Source organism: Balearica regulorum, chromosome 3, assembly GCF_011004875.1.
Source record: "Balearica regulorum gibbericeps isolate bBalReg1 chromosome 3, bBalReg1.pri, whole genome shotgun sequence".
Taxonomy (NCBI): Eukaryota; Metazoa; Chordata; class Aves; order Gruiformes; family Gruidae; genus Balearica; species Balearica regulorum.
Window position 1 is genome coordinate 111,525,338 of NC_046186.1, and position 15,279 is coordinate 111,540,616.

The window sequence follows — 15,279 nt, forward strand, 5'->3', positions numbered from 1 at the left end:
GTGAGACAGGAAAACAGTTTTCTGCAGTGCGTTGTGCTGAACTAAGTCTGTTCCTGCTAATGTCAACAATAAGTCAGTGACTTAAAAAGCCAGTTTGAGTCATAGCCAGGCAGGGTCCTTTTTATTTTAAGAGCTAGAAGAGAATCATTTAGTTTTCCTTTGATTGCTCAGTCCACTATCTCATTCCTGCATTCACTGCCTCTTCTTCTGAAGTCACCAACACGGTCGTCTCCCACAGCTTCCAGAATTTCTCCCCAGTGCAACAGCCTGCAAAACTAACACCTACTAACCTGAGGTTTATTTGGCACGTTGTTTAAAATAGGGACAAGAGAAAACCTCGAGCAAAATGAACATTAATCAGAACATATGTTGAACTGCTCACTGTAAATAACGTAGCTAGCAAGGCTGCTAATTTTGTTACCAGGAAACAGAAGACATTAGATGCATTCATCACAAAACCAGAGACGTCCACGTGGCCGCCAGTTACCTACCCTGCTCACCTCCCTCGGCCTACAGAACCCTGTATTTCAAGACTCAGGAAATCCATGCACAAATCTCTCTGTAAACGCATGTGCAAAAACAACTAATACTTTTATTTTGTGCCTCAATCCTGGCCTTGGCACACCTTTTCAGGGATGATTCTGCATTTTCCTGCAAGTCCATTTTTAAATACCACTGCGACAGCTCAGCACCACCTTTCAAAGGCTTCTTTCAGAGATACCAAAGCAACTAGACACACTTTACCTTTCATCATGTTGTTACGGTCCTGTACTTCTCAATTTTCAGATGTTCTATGCCCAGGTGAGGTTTTTGTGCCTGCACGGACTTGGAGGGATGCTTCTTCTCCTTTCATGCTTTGAGGAACAAAAGCAGAAGGAAGAATACAGCAGCTTTACCAGAACTGATAACTAAATTTAGATACCAGTATGATATTTATCAGCCACTGTATGAATACCAGTCACCACACTAATTCACCACTAAATTCTTCTTTACTTCATGCTTGACTGTTTTCTTTGAGGCACAAAAGTAGCCAGAAAAATAGAAATGAGGCACAGTTCTGTGGAAAAGCTCCATCAACGCTGCCCACAGCTTGCCCCTTCAAGCAGTCTAGGAACACACTTGTTCCCAGGACTGGATAAAACATATCCTATGTGTTTATCACAATTTTGCATATCAAGATTTAGCATTCAGCAGGATTGTGGGCAATTTTTCACCCAAGTCATAAAGTACCTTTTCTGCTTCCCAACTGAATGGTGACAACCACTGAAAAAAATAAAGTGAATAACTAATAGCAAAACATGAATAGCAAATGCTCCAGGACATGTATGAATGCAGATATTCACATTCTGTTGCTGACATTTGCTAATCAGTGTATGAAAACAAAGAAAGCACGTTCATATCAATAGCTGCAGACAGGAAGGAAATGGAATAAGGTTAATGGCACTAAGTAACAATCCAGAATGCAAATGAACGTTCAAAGCCATGGTATTTTGCACTCTCAGGATTTTACTTAGAGATGTCCTTTTTGCCAACTGCTGCAGTTCCATTGGGATGGGAATTTTGTTTGCAAGTTCAGTACATTTGTAAATAGTCTGGCTCATTCATGGAGTTGCATGCTACTTGATGTTGAGTTTAGAATGGAGATTTTAATAGTTTCCATTAAGTGTACAGTCTACCTAATTCTATACACAGGCACTTAATCTAATCTGCATATGCTTTGGCAAGTGCATGAAATTTCAGAGTACAAGTATGCTGCACTAATTTTTTGCATAATTTATGAGTGGACTTTGAACCTTATTCTGATGCACTGAAGAGTAAGTCAGTCCTACCTGTATGAGCCTGATCACAACTTCTACTTCTCTGCTGCTACTCTCAGTTGCTGATCAAAAGTGTAAATGAACAGCTCTTTCCCTAAAGCTTGATTTCAGTTTGGTTTTTATTTCAGTTCATCTTTATCTGGCTAAAGTCTAGTTAACCCTGATGAATTAAGCAATCTTTATAAAATCAAGTTCAGTACCCAGTAAGCAAAGTGAATTGTCTATGAACTTATGAGACTTGTCAACATGACTATTATAGAGAAATACGAGTGTATATGTTTATGCTCCTATGAATATTATTTCAGCTGGTGGATGAATAGAAGCCATTTCTCACAGGGAAAATTGAAAGGATAGTAAAGGGGAGCTGTGGGCTAAACCCTGAACATCTTTCCTCATATTTAAGCTATAAATAGTCCCAACAATACAGTAGAACTATTTGAACGGATAATAAATTGGTGCTAGCTTTTACAGGGCAAGCCTGTACATTCACATTCAGGGACGGTACGCTTGCAGACACAGTGATCTAAAAACATGTCATGTGCTAAGTGACAGACCATATGCTTTGCCTAGAATAGGAACTTTGGCTTGCACAAAGGACTTGAATTAATGCATCAAGTAGGTGACAAGCTTTTAAACTGATGTATACATCAAGCTTCTCATAACCAAGCTGTCATCCTCAATTATGTTTTGTGAAAAAGTCCCCCAGACAAACATAACTTTGCTTATTAAGCCCAGCATATTGGCTACAACCTGCTGCAGAAGATTGCCTCTATTTTTTTAATGTATTTCCATAAAACACACAACAAAGTAATTTGGATCAGTGTTACTGGCAATACCTGTAAAAAGCTTGAGATAAATTCTTAACAGTATATATGAAACCTTGCAGAAAACAAGCAACTGTATGTATCAGGACAGCTTTCCTAGCATCAGAGTTGAAGTGAACTGTTTACTAGAGATTCCAATACTAATTAAGAGATCATTTTTAGGAGGTAGGGAAATGTTTACTTGGTTACACTCTTCAGGCTGCAGCAAAAAGCAAGCTGAAAGTAAAACTGAGGGATAGCTGAACACACTCTGAAAAGCTACATGAAAGAGAACAAATGGTACAGATCAGACCATAAGGTAGAGCTGACAAATGTAGGGAAGGTCCTTTTTTTCCAGAGCTAGCACATGCCCTCTGAGACGACCTCCAGTAGTAATGGCGTGGGTGTGGGGGTGGGGGTGTGTGTGGGGGTGTGTGGGGGTGTGTGTGGGGGGGGGGAGGTGTAGAAAAATAAAGGAGAAAAAAAAGGAAATCTATGATGGGCATGAATTATCTAGAAATGCATATACTATTCAGGGCATAAGTGCTTCACTGAATGACAGCCACCAGCTCATAGCATCAAACATAACAAGAACACCAAAGATCCTGGTGCTAGTCAGAAAAAACAGTGTTAAGTGGTATTTGCAAGAAAACCAGAAGCAATTTTAGAGTACTGTCTAGCTAACACAAAAGAAGTGTTAAAAGCACTGTTTCTTCAGCTCAACCAGATTTACTGTCTCATAGTAAGAAAGATTACCTTGTGGACTGGACAAAGCATTGCTGCATGATTTTTCTGTTCTAATGTATGCATAGAAACCAATCTTTCTGTCAAAATGAAAGTCTGCTAAGAAAGGGCCTTTATACAGCAGAGTGCTCCCATTTTCCAGGTGAATACTTGGAGACTGATGATGTGCTGGTGTGAAGTGTCACCCTTACATTTGAGCTTTTGCACTGCAAGGAAATGCAATTGTTGACCTTCTCTAGTTAACAAACACCTCTTGTGCAGAAGTAGATGTACAGGATACACATCTTCAGAGCATCACAAGAACTGAGATGAGCACTGAAGGCAGATCATTAAAATTTAGACTATTTGCAGGTTGGGTTTTCCCCCTTTTTATTTTAGTAGCCTTAAGAAAAAAGACAAACTGAATTTAATTAAACCTTTCCAAGAGCTTGATTATCTATTTTTAATGAGAGCGTGTTCACTTATTAGATTGTATGTGAGAATTCACTGTTCTTCACTTACTGAAGGAGGAAAGAAAAAAAAAAAGATAATGTCCTTATTGTCTGCCTGAATCTAGAGTCCCAAGGTCATTTTTCAAGTACATAATTAGAACACCTTCCCCCCCATAGGAGTTCGATCAAAATGGAAATAATAAACTGCTGCCAGCTTTCAGATGGTATTAGCACAGATTTTGTCTTAAAGTTTTTAAGAAGCTTCGCAATTAGGCCCCATTATCATGATGATTAGAGCTTTGAATTATTACAATGACTTATGTCTGTACAAATCATGTGTTAATAGAAATGACAATTAATGGCTATCTTTGCCATCTAAATGAAATACTACAAACTACCAGCTCTACAAAGCCAGTTTTGCCAACTCAAGTAGATTTTCTTATGGTTAGAGATCTTCTGCTGGCACATTGCCAAAGCTGGATCTCTGGTCACTGCGTTTGCTCAGCAAGATGAAGGAGCATCTCAGAGCAGAATAATTCATCAGCCATTCTCACGGCCCAGAATAAAGGTAATTACTCACACGCATTCGAGGAAATCTCTGATTATGTCAGAATAGCAAGGTGCCAAAGCTAGCTTAGATTGGAGCACCAGAAGCATCCATGAGAAAAGGGTAGAAAGTCGTCATCTTTACGTTCTCTTCAGCCACATGAAGATCATGTCATCACCTTAGTGTTCCCTACGAGCTCTAACATAGGCCTCTTGGGATCAAAATCCTTTATGGAGTGCCAAAATGCCATACAACTGCCTAAGGCTAACTATATATTCCCTAAATCTACTTTTGTTGGTGGCAACTGGTCGTGACAGGGGGAAGGGGTGGGATGGGGAGAAATATCCTGTACCTGATAAGGATTCACCTAGAGATTGAGAAGATTTTCAAATCTCACCATGATTCTCACAAAAAAATAAAGAACAATCAAAAAACACCCCACCAGACACCACAATTCTAAGCAGAAAGTTCCCACACAAAAGATGTGCAACTCCTTCCCATTTGAAAAAAAAAACCAACAAAAAAAACCCAAAACCCCAAAAAACCCCACACCACCAAAACCCACACTTTAGGAGTCAAAATATTTTAAAACCCCAATCACAGCAACACACACAAAATCACAATCAAACTCAGAACATTTATTTTCTTAATTATCAACAATTCCGAGAAGGAGAAAAGTTTGTTGTTATTCTAAGCAGGAGTAGTGGTTTGTTTGCCTTTTTGCCAACCAAATGAAAAACAACAAATGAGGTGATTTTTTACTCAGCTCTACCTTCACTGCTGTTAATGAAGTGTCTTGAAATCCTGAAAGCTTTCTTTGTTACTAAATATTCACATTGTCCGTGAAATGAAAGAACATATTATCAGAAATAATAGGTAGTGTGCATGCCAGCTGTGGATAAATCAAATTACTTTGATTTGTAGTTCCTGGTAATAAATCTCCCCTCTTGTATTTCCCAATAAAAATTTCTTGCAAACACCCAAATTTTCGCGTACCTTCTGTAGAATGCATTTTCACTGAATTCAAGAACCAACTGTATATTCTGAGGCCTGCCTTTCAGCCTTTCTCAAATTAAATTAACCACATTTAAATCACGCTTACTGAAAAAAAAAATCTAATCCCAATCTAATCTTTATATTGACAGAGACTCACAGTATTTGCTTCTTTATCTAAAACCTCTCCTGAAACATTTCCTTCTATCCACTCCTCACCACCTTGCTTTCTCACTCCCCTCAGCCACAAGAATATTTTGGACTTCTAAAGGATTAAATGAAACACAAGTTTCAATCCCCAAGTCATTATGAGATTGCATGGAAGGATAATATAATTGCACTTTCCTTCATGAAGTGATAAATTAGAATTATTTTTTTTTGAGAGGGGGGAGGGCCAGGAGGAGGAAGGAGAGACATGAAGGCATATTATCATAAGTGGTACTTAATGATTTTCTAATTAACATTACAGGTCTCAATTTTCATTTTTAATTGTGCCTTGCCCTACTTGCAAGTTTACCCTCATGTTTTTGCAGTGTGCAACCCTACCTCCAATAACTGCAACATATCAGTTGAAAAGCAGTTATGGAAAGCAGACCCTGATGCCTAATAATTAGATAATTACCATTGCTTTCCTCCCATCCCCCCAAACTCTCAAATGGAATTAAACACCCTTCCATGAGTCAGAAACCTCTCATGCCACTGAGATTTCTGTTTCACTCTTACCTATTTAGTCACTAATTACATTTTAATCACTAAAATTATCTTCGGAAACAAAAATATAGCTTTATTCAGAGAAACACTGATGTTCTGGAAAGCTCACTCCTTTATAACTGCCCAACCTAGAAACTCTCCATGAAAGAGATTTTTTCCCCTGGTATTTACACTGATTATGATGCCATTAAAAAAAAGAATCAAGCGATGTAATTTTTTTCCCCAAAACCTTTTTTGTTTGAGCAACTCATATGCAGGCCAAGAAAAGTTAAGACAATCATCTTAGGAGTTTGCGCTCCCCTTCCTTTGGAGAACACATAAATTGCAAAACAGTGGCAGCAACAAAAGAAGTCAAAGTACAGTAAAACAAGGTATTGCACCACAGGGATGGTACTGCTGCCCCCAAAGGAAGGTGCTAATACTTGCACAGACCTGTGTTCACTCAGCCTATGTTTTGAGCCAATTCTTCCTTTATTACTCTTTATTACTGTACTCATAAGCGTATTCAGGAACTTGCTTGGAAAGCCATTTGAACACTTGCAGTAAGAAAGTCAAAGTCATTTTAACAGGGACATGGGAGAACAAAGAAGTTTCTGCTCAGTTGCTGGGGGCAGCCTTTCTGAGAAAAGAGGAAGGAGTTGACAAAGAGATACCTCAAGTCAGCTCAAAAGATCATACCCACACCCATCAGCTGGATGAAGGATGAGAGAAAAAAAAAAAATCTTGAGCATGCAAAATTTGCAGTTTTTGCATCGCTCTTCCATAAGAGAGAGAGAGCTGTAGGCAGTAGTCTAAGCAGACGTTTTCATAACCTGTACTGGGTTTACCACAAGCTCGGCTATCCCTCATGCAAATTAGCTCCTTAATGCCAAGTTAGAAAGTGTCCATTACATGGTGTTGAGGGAACATTTTGACCTTCCTCCCTGAGGAGACCTTTATCTTTTTTTTTTCCCCACTATTGTATGCATTAAACAAGGTAAGACAATAACATCAAGACAATAAAAATAGCTAGATTAAAAGTTTTTTGGGAAAAATGCATCATTAGGAAGACTGGACATACTTCAGAATAGGTATTTTAGTAACATAATGCAGCATTCACACAGCTAGTGTAAATGCTAAGTATCATGTACAATTGAAGCACATATTCTAAGGCAAAGCATAATTAGCTACCAACATTAAGCCTATACTTAACCTAAGCTTTTTTTTTTTTTTTCACTAGTTGATTTTAACATGGTCCTTGGGTCATGGTCAGTACTACCTTTATTATTATTATTATAATTCATAACTGGAAAAATCCTCAACCTACCATTAATACCCAGTTTTGCAATGCTTCTTTAAATAGAAGGGGGAAAGGGGAGAGGAATACAAGGATAGGACAGGACATACAGAAATTTGTGCAGACAAGAAAAAAGGCAGGAAGAAAAAAGTCAGTAAAGTTAGCGGAGATACCATTTGGGGAAAAAAAAACCACCACAAAAAACCTACCTTTTTTTAGCAGCACTGAACTGTTACATACTTATAATAGAAGTGTGGATAATGTATTTTCATGGGTTTATGACAAACAAGAGTCCTACCTGAATGAAATCAAAGAGTCATTCTCAGATAGAGGCCAAGACTTCATTTCATACATATTTTATTTTACATTCGAGAGAGAGAAAAGATACTGTTGTCATGCATTCTGATACCAGTTTTGCCATTGACCTTTCTTTATTGCTCAGTTCTCCAGCTTCTGGAGTCACGTAGTCTCCAGTAATGGAACAACCACCAACACCAGTGAGTCACCTTGGCTGCAATCAACTGAGCTGCCACAGCACGAGCTGGAGGGCCAGAGTTGAAGTCCCCAGACGGGAACCTCTGGTGGGTGCAGCCTGGCTCCCAGCAGGGAGACAGACACCATCCCAGGCAGGCATCCTTTAGATACGGTGCTTGGGACATCAGGCAGAACTGAGTCATTCTATCTAGCAACTGTTTCAAGCATATTTACTGCTTTAATTATCCTCATGCAGCTTGGACCCAATTTAGTGGGTGTCAATTCCAAGATGACAGCGCTGCACTCTTCACTTTTCAGTGGGGCCACACTGTTTACCCACAGTAAAACCTTCCAGCTTTATAGGGATTCGAAGGGATCTGCTTTTGCTATTGTCCAACTTTACTCGACACACAACTGCAAGGTGGCAAAACTATGCCAATTGCGTGTATAAATCACTATTTCCCTCACGCTCTGTCCTGCTGTGGTCTCCAGCTTAACTACCCCCTTGAGTCTAGAACATAACTATTCCTCTCAAGTCCAAGTCCATGTGTGAATGTTATTTATAAGGCACCGCAAATAATAACTACTGGAGATAGCATTTTTTCTATGCCAATTGACTTTCCAATGTATTTAAGATCCAACTGAGAAACATATATTGTTAGAGAAATTTACTTACCTTGTACTGCTAATTAGAGGTTTATAATTAAACTGGACAAAGCCATAGAAAATGTACAATAAGCAGAAAGTCTGCCATTGCCAGAAGCAAAGATGACTTAAACAGTCCTTTTTCCTGTCTAAAGCCTGTGGCTGGTAATTAAACTGTGATATTTGAACATGAACACCAGTTTAGCTTTTTTAATTATTCCTATTCATGTCTCCTACTGAGAACAGCATTTACTGCATGCAAACTTCCATTTTTTTCCCTGCAAATAATGCCAGCAGAAAAAAAAACCACCACAGAACACCTCCATAAACTATTACTAGATTTAAACAAACAAACTTGTGATGGGAAATTCATACTTTACAAATACCCTACAAAAAAAAGGCAGTGGGGTTGGGGGGGAGGCACACAGAATTGTTTCAATAAACTGTGAATATACAGTCAGCTCATAATACAATACCCTGAATGAACCATTTCTTTTTCTGGGGAAGCTGACAGAAGAAACTAGCAGGCTAGGTACCATCAAAATTAATGAACCATGAATGGACACATAACTGCTAAGCAAATGGGACTATTATAACATCATGGGAGGCTTGGTCCTTCCCAGTTCTGCTACATGCCCTTTCGCACCTTGCTGCACAATGACTGGCCCTCTGGGCATTGCTGGCTGAAGAAAAATGAATCATCAATGCAGTGACACCACCTCAAACCTTTCATCAAAAAAATAAGTGCTAACCACTATGCAGAACAGGCATTGCAAGTACTGTTCCCGTTGTTTTCCTTGCTTCTACATTTCCCTACTCCAAAAGAGACCCTCATTATTTTTCAGTTTGTGCACTTGATTTTTGGGCAAGAAAACAATGTGTAAATTATAGTCTGTTAATCTCAGCTAATTACAAATAGCAATCAAATTTTGACAGGTTAGCAGAAGCATCTCAGAACATTATTTCTGATGCATGCACACTTTAGGCAAAAACACAGCCAAGCAAACACGGATTTACAAGCGTGAGAAGTTGTCACAGAAACTATCCAAGGAAATAAAATTATTCAGAATACTCTTGGAGAAAAAATACATCAACATTCTGTCCAATCACATATTTTCTAAACTGTGCACGTGTATCCATGTGTGTACGTACTACTGGGCTGACTAATTTATATTATAGGTAACATATGCAATGACTTCACCTGTATTCTCAATGGAATAGCTACTATTGGCAGCAATTCTTCAGCTCCCTGAGCATTTCTTGATTTTCTACTGACTATTCCATGAATCTTTATAAAAAGTAAATGTATAACTATCTGTATATAACATCAAAATGTTACTTTAACAGAACATTGCCTTGGCAGATTTAGTCAGTCAAAAATTACGCAAGTGCACAATTAAGATTACCTGTGTGGTTTTAATCTGACATCCTTATGCACATGCTTTATGGGTAGTAAATTATCCCTCCACCAAAGCAGCCCACACAGTCTCCCATAGAATCAATCAAAAAAAATTTTATTTCGTCATCTTTTTTTATGCACACACTGGACTTGCACATATAGGCTACAGATACTACTATCACATGACAGGCACTTTTCTGGCCACAGTACAGAGATTGAAACTCTCTCCAATCCTGTAATTAGATGTTATAGAAAAGGACATGCCCTGCTGCATGGGATGGCTGCGCTGGGTTCACAAGGCAAGTATGTGCCTGCTGTGGGCAGGAGGAAGAAGCGTACACAGTGCCCACAGGAAAGAGAGTGGCAAGAAGAAAGGTTTAAGACACCATAACAACTTGCCTACTTCCAAAACCCACTCTCTGCCATTAGCCTGAGGGGCCGCTGGAGGAGAAAAACTGATGGACAGACCCACAGATTTATTCCAGGGGCCATATCTGTCCCACAGTTGGATACCTCTGCAATTTGATACCATCTTCAAGATGGTTTATTTTGTCCTCCTATGGGTATATTAAGCTCTTGCCTATATGGGTGCCATCCTATTTTGTTATAGGATATTAGACGTAAGGAGTGAACGGAAAAGGCAAACGTTACCTGGAAGCAGAACCCTCCAGAGTAAGTAAAGAAAATTTTTAATCATCTGCAGCATCACAGATGGGCATGAGATACCAAGAATATCACAAGATGTTGTCAAATTAAAAAGAAAGTTTAAAATAATTTGTTTTCAGTCCAGCTACAACTTTACTGCTCAAGGTTGCAAAATACTTTAAGTAGAAAAGACATAAACCCAGATTAGGATTTTAAAAAGAGACTTCAAAAAATTCCAAAAAAAATTATTTTTTTTTTTAAATCTTCTTAACCTGCTTTTTTTGGAAAGCTATGACATCAAGTAAAAAGACCCCTGACTCAAACTCAAAGCTTGGAATTCCCATGAAATCAAACACTCATCTCCTTCACAAGTTAGAAGAAAACATCACCATGACAACTTTTCATGGCCAAAAAACTTCTGGGAGTTTTGATTGGAAAAATACTGACATATTTTCTTAAAATGGGAGAGGAAATTAAAGAAGAAAAAAAGCAGGAGTGTTTCAGCATTCAAAAGCCAGCATATTACCTCAACATCAGTACCTCAGGAGAAGCTTATGAAAGCCACACCCCATATTTCAGCCAAATTTCCTTGCTTACTTTTGTTTACTCAGCAGGTTATGGATGCACAATGAGCCTCTAGTAAGAGCTAGTGAGCATGTTCAACATATTTGTCCCAATTCTAATTTAGTTAAATATTCCCACTAGAAACACTGCCTAATTAGAAGACCCATTATAAGTTCATAATGATAAGTTAATGGAAAAAAATCTACTCTAAAACTCAATTAAATTATTTCTGTTAATAATTGGCAAAAAGCTGTGAAAGGAACTCTTAAATGCATACTTAAAAACTCCATGCAAGGTCATTGTCTCATAAACAGTACACAAATTACAGGTTTAGCCTTTCTTCTGTGAAGGGATATGGGAGCTTGAAATACCTGCTAGATAATCCAGTTTGCTGTGAACTCTGACATACGAGTATCAAGTAACCCAGTCTGGTTTTACTAACAGTTACAAGCACTTTTGCTGAAAATGCAGAACAAGTTAGCTTTGCCATTTGTTACAGCATCCTGCGGTTTGTGACCCCAAACTGATTGATTATCATTGCCTGGTCTCAGTCAAGAGGCAGCAATAAACTTCATTTATTAAATCCGTTTACAGTCCCGTCAATTTACAGGTTGATAAAATAAAGGTGGGTGGATAGTGACCCTTAACACTTGAAAGTCATTCACAAGCCAGGGAAAAGTGCTTTTTCCAAGCAAAGCAAGAAGTTAAGTCAGTCAAGAACAGGAGATGGTACCTGATATGTAAGAGCAACACCCACATATCCAGAGAGGCATCTGTAACTGAATGGGAAAAAGTTGAAGGCTGTGCAGCCTTTTGGGGGGAGAACGTGAATATGTACAGTCCCAGAGGATTTTCAGAAAAAGCCTCTAGAGAAAAGCTAATATGCTTCAGCTCAAATTAATGTAACTGGAAACTAAGCATGCAGGCAGACCACATACCTGCCACCCAGTATATGTGCAGATGATCGCGAGCTTGAGCTTTTATATTTGACCTTTTCGTGACCAGATTATGTGTTGTTTTCCCCTCACTTGCCATCTATAAGCATCAGTAACGACACTGATGATTTCTGATATAGCAACTATGATTTTATTGGGACTTTACCATATCAAGGAGCACCAAGGCATGTTTCCACATCCAAAGGCATAATGATTTACATCAACAGAACCCTGTACTACTTGATCTCAATAGGAAACCCCATAGGGGAGATGACATACACGATGTCCATGGTGTCTTGAAAGTTAGCGTTAAGGGGTCAAGGACTAAGTTCTCCCGCTGATGAGCTATAATGAGACAAACTCTCTGGCCAGGAGTCCAAGCTCCTGATAGCACAAAGGGACTTTCCTCACTGCAATACACCATTATGGATCTATTTTGTACAATGTTATATACCACACCAAAAATCCATTGTGGACTGTGTACCATGCACAAGTACCTGACGCACAGGCAATACTCAAAATATTAGACCACACAAAAATGAACCACAGGTACTCTGCTCCCAAAGCTTATACAAAGTATTATTTTTTTTCACTATTTCTTTCTTTCATTGCTGACATGTACTTTTCCCTACAGACGCAATTGGAGACATCACACAGTTCTGCAGAGTGAGGTACGTTTCCACCTGACTCCAGCATCACTCAATGGTTAAATACATTTTAACAAGAAAATCCTATTACAATAGTCTACAGTCCATGAAGAACCTAGCTCAGTCATGTGATTCCCTGTTCATTTACTATGGTTATTGGGGGTGGAGGGGAGAAAAAAAGAAAATCTATAAAGTTGGCAAATTTAACACACGAATTAAGAAAACAAACTATCAAACTCTGCTATATATGTCTTACCTTGCAATTTTTCAGTGTTTGTGGTATCTTGTTACTATTTACATATTTCAGTGAGAGTTTCATGTAGACCTATAAAGAGCAAGAAAAATCACTTCATTGTATGCATTCCAGATGAAAGTATTAGATTTTAGTGGGACCAGGATTTTACTCTTGACTTTCAAAAGGTTTTTCCTTGAGATTGTATTTTGTTCACATTTAAAGGTCAGAACTTATATTGATGCATACATCGGGTACTTTCTATAGTAAGAATCCTTATTTTGTAAAACTACAGAAAATATTATTTAAATTACTGAAAGAACACATACATACATATATGAAACATAATTTCTGCTTTTAGTATAACACTAGATCACTTTTAACATGTTTTTAACCCAAGAATGTACCACAGTAAGTTCTAACTACTTTAGTCAAGGGTATTTCTGTTTATTTTATTTCCATGTTCTCTGCCCAAGGATTGTGACCTGTTTGCTTTTTAGGGAGAGTGAATGTGGGCATTTATCTTGTATACTTATATTTTCCTGCGTACTTGTAAATGGCATCCAAGTTTTTGCCATTTACTGTCTTTTCTGGAGACTGACAGGAGTCAATACATATCTTAAAATTAAAAGAGATTTTTAAAAAGCATAATTATCCTTTTAAAAATCACATTTGTATTTTTCATTCTGTAACTCTCTCAATTAGTCACACTAATGAAAATACTGTAAAAGTGTGAACACAGAAGAAAGGGAATGTATTCAACTTAGGGAAAATAAACTGTTTTCAAGTTTAAAAAAGTCATAGTACAAAGATCAGCTACTGCAGTCACCTCCCTGACTTACACCAGAAAAATATAAACCAGGGCATTTCATATTTCTTTGGGAGCTGAGTCAGGCCTTGTGAAGTCAATTGTTGCTATAGCAACGTATGAATCAGGGAGAAGATAACATGTCTGAATGCAGAAAATTAATTTACCTAAGATCATCCAATTGCTCTTTGATAGGATGTATATGCTTATTTGGAAGGGAAAAATCATCACATTTTAATTACTATACATCACTTTCAATAACATTGAAAAAAGCCCTGTATAAAACAGTTGAGGCTAAAAGGAATATTATCCAATGCACTTTACCCTTGCACTTAGGGTGGTTTGATTTTTATTTCATCACCTTCCAATAACAGAGCAGTGAAAAGTATAACACCTTTTTACATATTCTCTTTCTCTATCTGCCATCAAGATACAAAATTAGATCCATATGTCAGGAATTTAAATAAGTCTACACCATGGCATACTGCAATAAACCTAATTACTGTGCAATGGTTTAGAAGCTTAACCATGGCTGTTAAGAAAAAAAAGTTCAGATGCAAGAAATCTTTATATCCATGCATTTTTAATTCAAAATAAAAACATGCTTTGCCCTGAAATCAGATACCTGATAATACTTGTTAAATCCATTAAAAAAATATATAAAATGGAAGGCAAATTAAGTATTCATATATTTGTATTTTTCAAAATCTGTCTGAAATTAAATCATATTGCCCCAAGTTGGAATCAGTATGTTCAGCATATGAAATATCCACTGCAGTGAGAATATAATCCAGAATTTCCATCCTAATTATCTAACAGCTTTGAAATCACCTTTCTTCTGCTGAAGGCGGTACTTACAAGTTTTCAACCCATGCACACGCAGTGCAGAAATACAGCTTCAGACATTGTACACTCCACCCATTTGCATTCTGTTAGCTGGGTCACACACACCTGAATAAGACCTTCTTCACTGATCTCACACAAGAAGAAAGCATGCAGGAAGAACAGAAACAATGCTCATTAGTAAGAAAAGCTAAGCCATGAATTGAGATGCAGGTCACAACAGCAGCAGATTAGCCAGAGGAAGAAGAGCAAATCAAGTGCAGGACGGCTGCAGGAAGGAGAGCAAAAGCATCGGCAAATTACATTTCGAAGTCCAAAAAACATAAAACTCCATTTATGTCAGTCTCCATTAACAAGACTGAGTTGCTAGTGCAATTAATATCACCAGGAAAAGCATAAAATACCCCAGAAGGCAGCCAGAGGAAGCTACTAGAAATTACTGGTGACATTTCTTTGTACCAGCTGGGCTTCATAAACTTCATCTAAGTTCTTAAGAAAAAAGCTTGAATAAATTTCAGGACTGTTAAAGTTTATTACAAAAACAAATGCGTTACTGGTAAGTGAAAATCAGCTTATGTCTTATAAAAGCAGAGACGCAGAGAAACAGGAGTTGCAGATCAGCCACCTTAATTATATTGTGGAAAAACAAAAACACAACAGAAGGTAAAAGCAGCTACCGCAGAAGTTGCTTCTAAGTGTTGGGCAGGAAGCTGCAAGGACAGGTACCAGGTATGACCCTCATGGGAATCATCAACTATGCAGGCA

The 15,279-nt window shown here is 38.0% G+C and overlaps 1 long non-coding RNA gene across 1 annotated transcript in view; it reads right to left on the reverse strand.

The window, feature by feature from the left end:
• Positions 1–734: 734 nt before the first annotated feature.
• Positions 735–15,279, reverse strand: part of LOC142601330 (uncharacterized) — a 36,322-nt gene continuing 21,777 nt past the window's right edge. Inside the window, exon 3 of the long non-coding RNA XR_012834934.1 lies at positions 735–854. This is a non-coding gene — a long non-coding RNA (uncharacterized LOC142601330). The remainder of the gene's footprint in view (positions 855–15,279) is intronic.